This window comes from Nerophis lumbriciformis, linkage group LG19 (assembly GCF_033978685.3).
Source record: "Nerophis lumbriciformis linkage group LG19, RoL_Nlum_v2.1, whole genome shotgun sequence".
In the NCBI taxonomy this organism is placed as follows: domain Eukaryota; kingdom Metazoa; phylum Chordata; class Actinopteri; order Syngnathiformes; family Syngnathidae; genus Nerophis; species Nerophis lumbriciformis.
Genome location: NC_084566.2, coordinates 31,913,963 through 31,921,839, shown reverse-complemented (window position 1 = coordinate 31,921,839; position 7,877 = coordinate 31,913,963).

Sequence of the window (7,877 nt, the reverse complement as noted above, 5' to 3'; positions counted from 1 at the left end):
AAGATTAACCAACACAGATGTCCAGAATACTGTGGAATTTTGCAATGAAACAGACGACTTAATAGCTGTCCACCATGCTGTCCCAAAATGTCCTCTACAATCCGTGACGTCACGCGCAGACGTCATCATACCGAGACGTTTTCAGCAGGATATTTCGCGCAAAATTTAAAATTGCACTTTAGTAAGCTAACCCGGCCGTATTGGCATGTGTTGCAATGTTAAGATTTCAGCGTTGATATATAAACTATCAGACTGCGTGGTCGGTAGTAGTGGGTTTCAGTAGGCTTTTAAACCAACTTTTCTGACCTTAAAGAATTTTTAATAGGAAGGGAGGGGGGGGGGGGGGGGGGGGCAACTATTTTAATCAAAGTAAATCACTTAGTGCCCCACAACCATTGTGTGCCTGCAGCGCAGCCATTTTGTGCCCGGCAGCACATCCAAAAAGGCGTTTTTGGACTTTATTCTTGAAATATTACGATATTTTTCATGGCATTTTCGGTTTAGTTCCTTTTAAGAGGAGCCTTAATGCACTTTGGCACCATACAAATGAGCTCTTGGTGCACCTGTCGCCAGAGGTGGGTAGTAACGCGCTACATTTACTCCGTTACATCTACTTGAGTAACTTTCGGGATCAATTGTACTTCTAAAAGTAGTTTTAATGCAACATACTTTTACTTTTACTTGAGTATATTTACAGAGAAGAAACGCTACTTTTACTCCGCTCCATTTATCTACATTCAACTCGCTACTTGCGACTGATTTTTATCGATCTGTTAATGCACGCTTTGTTTGTTTTGGTTTGTCAGACAGACCTTCAAAGTAGGATCTATCGCATGCCTGCGTTTCACCAATCAAATGCAGTCACTGGTGACGTTTGACTCCGTTTCACCAATCAAACAGAGCCAGGCGGTCACATGATTAACTGCACATAAAGTTTCAGCGGCAAACAACAACAATGGCAGAGACGACAACAAACGCAAACACCCCTGGCCTCACATAAAATCGATGTTCACGCTTCAGACAACCAAAATAACTATTATGTAATGCGTTGTCATATGTGTCTCCCCAAACAAGTGGACATTTCAGCTTACATGAACTCATCGTCAAATTTGAGGAAGCACATGGCGGTAAGTAACGTTAGTAGATATTTTGGCTGTCACCGTAGGCTGATGTTAGCTTCCCTGCTATGAATCACTGTCATTTATTAACGCACTGCAGCCTCATAGAGAGACAGACAGAGACACACGCACAGTTGCACACACACTCACGCATGCATAGAATCACCAATCAGAAGTGCACAGTGTGTTCCCAGGTGCAGCCCACACCTATCAGAGTTTATGGTTTGCGTAAAGGCTAACTTGTTATTTTCCTTTGTAATCTCTGCCTACTGAGTCTATGGTGCTGTTAAAGGGGAATGTTATCACCAGACCTATGTAAGCGTCAATATATACCTTGATGTTGCAGAAAAAAGACCATATTTTTTTTTAACCGATTTCCGAACTCTAAATGGGTGAATTTTGGCGAATTAAACGCCTTTCTATTATTCGCTCTCGGAGCGATGACGTCACATTGTGACGTCACATCGGGAAGCAATCCGCCATTTTCTCACTTTCATCGGTGTGTTGTCGGAGGGTGTAACAACACGAACAGGGACGGATTCAAGTTGCACCAGTGGCCCAAAGATGCGAAAGTGGCAAGAAATTGGACGAAATTTGTTCAAAATACGAGGCTGTGGGGAAAGCCGATGAAATGGTCAGTCGTTTGTTCCGCACACTTTACCGACGAAAGCTATGCTACGACAGAGATGGCAAGAATGTGTGGATATCCTGCGACACTCAAAGCAGATGCATTTCCAACGATAAAGTCAAAGAAATCTGCCGCCAGACCCCCATTGAATCTGCCGGAGTGTGTGAGCTATTCAGGGACAAAGGACCTCGGTAGCACGGCAAGCAATGGCGGCAGTTTGTTCCCGCAGACGAGCGAGCTAAACCCCCTGGATGTCTTGGCTCACACCGTCCCTTATGCCACCGAAGATGATCAAGAGAAGAATATCGACCCTAGCTTCCCTGGCCTGCTGACATCAACTCCAAAACTGGACGGATCAGCTTTCAGGAAAAGAGAGCGGATGAGGGTATGTCTACAGAATATATGAATTGATGAAACTTTATTCATTACTCGCGGTTTTACGTAAATTATTATACATAAACTGTGTTGACCAAATATTTAGCTTAAAAACATTAATTTTTTTCAATCATTCGAGTACATTCGGGTAGTCTTGTGTAATGCAGTATTTTGTGTCTATTTAGGTATAGTTAACCTGAGTGCTGAAATCGTGGAAAAATATATGTTCTTAGCGCGCCTGAAATGGGCTGTCTGCACTCTCAAAGTGCATGTTGTTGCCAAATGTATTTCATATGCTGTAAACCTAGTTCATAGTTGTTAGTAATTATCTTATCAGACAGTGTTAAGCCGCTGAAATCCGATTCTGAATCCGAGCTAATGTCGCTATATCTTGCTGTTCTATCCGACATGTTTGTTTGTATTGGCATCACTGTGTGACGTCACAGGAAAATGGACGGGTGTATATAACGATGGTTAAAATCAGGCACTTTGAAGCTTTTTTTAGGGACATTGCGTGATGGGTAAAATTTTGAAAAAAAACTTCGAAAAATAAAATAAGCCACTGGGAACTGATTTTTAATGGTTTTAAACCTTCTGAAATTGTGATAATGTTCCCTTTTAAGTTATTGTGCCTCAATTTGCCTTAATTTGTTTTATGTTAATGTATTATTATTTAATATATATTATTGTTTTAGTTGCTTAAGAGATATTCCTGGCTCTGAATTTGTTCATTGCTATTTTTTTTGTTTTTGTGCATTATTTGTTGCCGTCATCATTAAACAAACTCATCAGTTACTCAGTACTTGAGTAGTTTTTTCACAACATACTTTTTACTTTTACTCAAGTAAATATTTGGGTGACTACTCCTTACTTTTACTTGAGTAATAAATCTCTAAAGTAACAGTACTCTTACTTGAGTACAATTTCTGGCTACTCTACCCACCTCTGCCTGTCGCTTGCTAATTGATGTGATTGATGGCGCTACAAGTCCTGCCAAGGCAGACGAGAAGATGGATCCTACTGCACTCACCAGCGGCTGTCAAGCTGTAAGTCAGCTTTTCTTTCTGCAGGAGAATAACCACTACACTTTTCTTCCTTTTTTTTTTTAAGTTTGTGAAATTGACAAGGACGTGACCTGCCAACATTTTGTTCTCTCTCCTCTCACAGTCAATTGTCTCCTTTGAAGGAGAGCAAGCCGCATATAGAGCTGGCCAAGATCCTCGTTGCACTCTTGTGCCGCCACTTCTCCATGAATAGCAATCAGGTATTAGAGAGTGTGGAGAGGCGAGACGAGCGGTCCTGACCACAGATACTGGTGCTACGTCTTTATTGATTTTGCCGGGAGCAATGAAAGGAAGCGTGGCCTGAGGTCGCCAGCCTGGGCGCTCGATGCTGATGCGGATGCAACTGGAGGAACCTCATCTAAAGACTTTGTGCACTTACATAAAACAGGTCCATGCTGAGGTTTCTCTAAAGCATGGGTGTCAAACTCTGGCCCGCGGGCCAAAATTTCACTTGGCCTTTGAGGCGATATCAAATTAACACTAGAGCTGGCCCGCCGATTATATACAGCGGCGGTGCCGCGGTAACACCGCATTCACCGCTAATTCTCATACTTGCCAACCCTACCGGGAGACTCCCAAATTTCAGTGCCCCTCCCGAAAATCATCACGTCTGCTTTTCATCCAGTCCAACGAGTGCTGGCCCAGTCACATAATATCTACGGCTTTTCACACACACAAGTGAATGCCAAGCATACTTGATCAACAGCAATACAGGTCACACTGAGGGTGCCGCATAAACAACTTTAACACTGTTACAAATATGCGCCACACTGTGAACCCACACCAAACAAGAATGACAAACACATTTCGGGAGAACATCCGCACCGTAAATCAACATAAACACAACAGAACAAATACCCAGAACCCTTTGCAGCATTAACTTTTTCCAAGACGCTACAAGGTGTGTGTGTATGTGGGGGTGGGGGGGGGGGGTGGTTGGTGGTAGCGGGGGTGTATTTTGTAGCGTCCCGGAAGAGTTAGTGCTGCAAAGGGTTCTGGGTATTTGTTCTGTTGTGTTTATGTTGTGTTACGGTGCGGATGTTCTCCCGAAATGTGTTTGGCATTCTTGTTTGGTGTGGATTCACAGTGTGGCGTATATTTGTAAGAGTGTTAAAGTTGTTTATACGGCCACCCTCAGTGTAACCTGTATCGCTGTTGATCAAGTATGCTTTGCATTCACGTGTGTGTGCGTACAGAAGCCGCACACATCTTGTGACTGGGCCGGCACGTTGTTAGAATGGATGAAAAGCGGACGTGACGACAGTTCGTAGAGGACGTTAAAGGCAGTGCCTTTAAGGCACGCCCCCAAGACTGTGGTCCGGGTGGACTACGAGATATAATGACTGATGAACACCTTCGTTCGATAATGAAGGTTGGCTCAGCTCGAAGCCTGAGCCCCGACATTAATGAACTAGCATCCAAGAAAAGATGGCAGGTATCTGGCTTGGGCACATCGGATTAGATCAGTGTGTTGCAAACTGAGCAGTTTAACGTCCTGAATGGTTGGTTTATTCATTGTTATTTTATTTTCTAATTCATTAGCCTGTGGAAAAAGTTTATGTTGATATTTACCTCAGAAGGCTGCAAATAGAAAAGAGGCATTCAATTTTTATTTAAATTGTATTTGATATGCCATTGATATTTTTTAATTATTATTATTATTTGAAACTCGATTTTGCATGTCACTATGAACTTATATAAGCCTTGCTTGTTCAATATTCAATGCAAAACTTGTCTGGGTCCCTATTAAAAGGTTAATTTGTTCAACCTTGGCCCGCGGCTTTGTTCAGTTTTAAATTTTGGCCCACTCTGTATTTGAGTTTGACACCCCTGCTCTAAAGGCTTGTCTCGTGTGTCAGCGTGTGTGTGTGTGTGTCTGTGTGTGTGTGTGTGTGTGTGTGTGTGTGTGTGTGTGTGTGTGTGTGTGTGTGTGTGTGTGTGTGTGTGTGTGTGTGTGTGTTCTTGGATTTCTACCCTTCATGAGACAAGGAAAAGTAGCTTCCATAAGAGGACCGGTGAACAAGATAGGACCCAAATCATAGTCCCAATACAGAAAACCATCGCATCTTCTAGAGAATGTCTCATTTGCACCCCTGGTGGTGAAATCTATCAAAATTAAGGTGGTCCCAAAAAGGAGGGATTTTTCAAATTGACTGTGTGTCGGTTTTAAAAGTGCTCTCCCTCTGGTCAACATATGAAATAACAAGTGTGTGTAAGAAATAAAAATGCGCCCCCTTTGGCCAAAATTATAAAAACATAAATATGTATATAGAGACATACTGTAATAACGAAGTAAATAATGAAGATTAAAAATCAATTACAAACTAAAAATAAAATAAATAAAAAATTAACTGAAAGCAGTCTTTTTCTCATGTGTCGACTTCTTTCTTATGAAATTGGGAACAATTTCTCATATTCTTTCTGTTTCTGTAATATTGCGATATTTTCTCGTAAAAGTATTACTTTTTTTAAATGTAAATTATTACTTTTTAATGCAAAATGGTGACATTTGTCATACAAAATTGCGACTTATCACAATATTGCCAATGTTTTTGTTGTTCTTGTAAAACTGACCTTTTTTGAGTAGAATTTTTACTTTTGTCATAATTTTGGCTGAGTAAAGTTCCGATTATTATTATAATATTGCCAACATTTTTCAGTTTCTTATAAAATTGTGACTTTTGTCCTGTAAAATTACGACTCTTTTCATAAAATTGCCAGAATATTAAGCTTTTCTTGTAAAATTGCGACTGTTATTGAGAAAAATCCCATCTTTTATCATAATATTGCACAAATGTTCAGTTTTTCTTGTAAATTTTTGATTTGCGTTGAGTAAAATTATGACTTTTATTATAATACTGCCAAAATTCTAAGTTTTTCTTGTGAAATTGTGACCTTTTTCTTGTGAAATTCCAAGTCATTTTTCACAACAAGCTTTTTTATATCTGCATAGTATGTATATATTATTAATGTTGTAAATACACATCTTTATATATCTAGAAAGGGTGGTCTTAAAGAGGTAGGCATTTTTCGGAGGTCCCAAGAAGGTAACAAAAACAAAAAAGGTGTGTGTGTGTGTGTGTGTGTGTGTGTGTGTGTGTGTGTGTGTGTGTGTGTGTGTGTGTGTGTGTGTGTGTGTGTGTGTGTGCGTGCATCTCACAGCATAACACTTGATTATTTTTGGTTTCTGCTCATTAACATTGCAGAGAGAATTATCAAAGATTCTACTGGGACTGCTTTTCTTCTTCCTTCCTTCCTCGAGTAGTTTTCTTTATTCCGCCTATTGAGGCATGGAGCTAATCAGTTTATTAGACCTTTGTCAGAGTAACACAATTACTTTTTTTTTTTTGTATAAACGAACACCTCCCCTATACCAGTCAGTTAATCTCTCAATCCAACTATGGTAAAACAATTTGGAGAAGGTCCCTCATGGCACAGCCTTTCTTCTCCATACAGTAGGTCCTTGGTTAATAATATGTGTTACCAAGCACTCCCATCAAGACTCCATAAATTATTTTAACCTAGACCAGGGGTTGGCAACCCAAAACGTTGAAAGAGACATATTGGACCAAAAATACAAAAAACAAATCTGTCTGGAGCCGCAAAAAATGAATAGCCGTATATGAGTATTAAAATGAAGGCAACACATGACGTAAGTGTCTATATTAGCTATAATAGCCTACTATCAAAATGACTATGTGTCGCAGGCTGAAGCAAATCTTCGTTGAGAGAAATGTTAAAATTGTATATTGTATATTTATTCTACACATTTTTACAACATTAGAAACCATTAGTAAATCAGAGGCTACTCAGAAGGTGAGATAACTCCTGGAAATTACTGTCTTTTAATGGCCAAAGGTATAGATGTGTGTCCAAGTTAGAGGAAAGGGCAGGCTGTCTTCTTTTAATAGATCTATTACAATCTTTGGCAAGCTAGGTACAGTTTGCTGTGGTCTGGAACAACATGGCACAAAAACAACTATCTGAAATGCAGCCAAAATTACATCCAGATAATGTGTCATGAGACAGGCAAAACTAAATTATATACAAAGAGGATAAAAGTAATACAAATCTTTATAGTATGAGCTCAAATATACCTACAAATGAGGCATAATGATGCAATATGTACACACAGCTAGCCTAAATAGCATGTTAGCATTGATTAGTTTCCAGACCAAATATGCCTGATTGGCACTCCAACAAGTCAATGACATCAACAAAGCGCACTTTTGTGCATTCACGCACAGTATAAAACTTTTGGTGGACAAAATGAGACAAAGAAGGAGTGGAAGATTTGACATGTAAACAAACTGTTGTGTCACAGTCCACACTATGGTGAGTTCAAGAACCGCCAAAATTAGTAGGACAAAACGATGTTCATCAAATAGTCTCATCAGTGAAGCATACACACATATTAAACAGTGGACTTTCTAACAACTGGGTAGGATTGTGTCATGTTTGTCCTATAACAAAAAACATACTGAAACAAAAAAAATATTTTCCCCCCCATCTTTTTCCATTTTCAATCCTTTTTCAAAAATGCTCCAGGGAGCCACTAGGGCGGCACTAAAGAGCCGCATGCTGACCCCCGACCTCGGCGGTCTCAAGAACTGGTTACCTGCGTGCAGTTGAAGAATACAACCCCTGGAAAAGGATGGAATCACCAGACTTAAGGGATGTTAATCCAGTTGT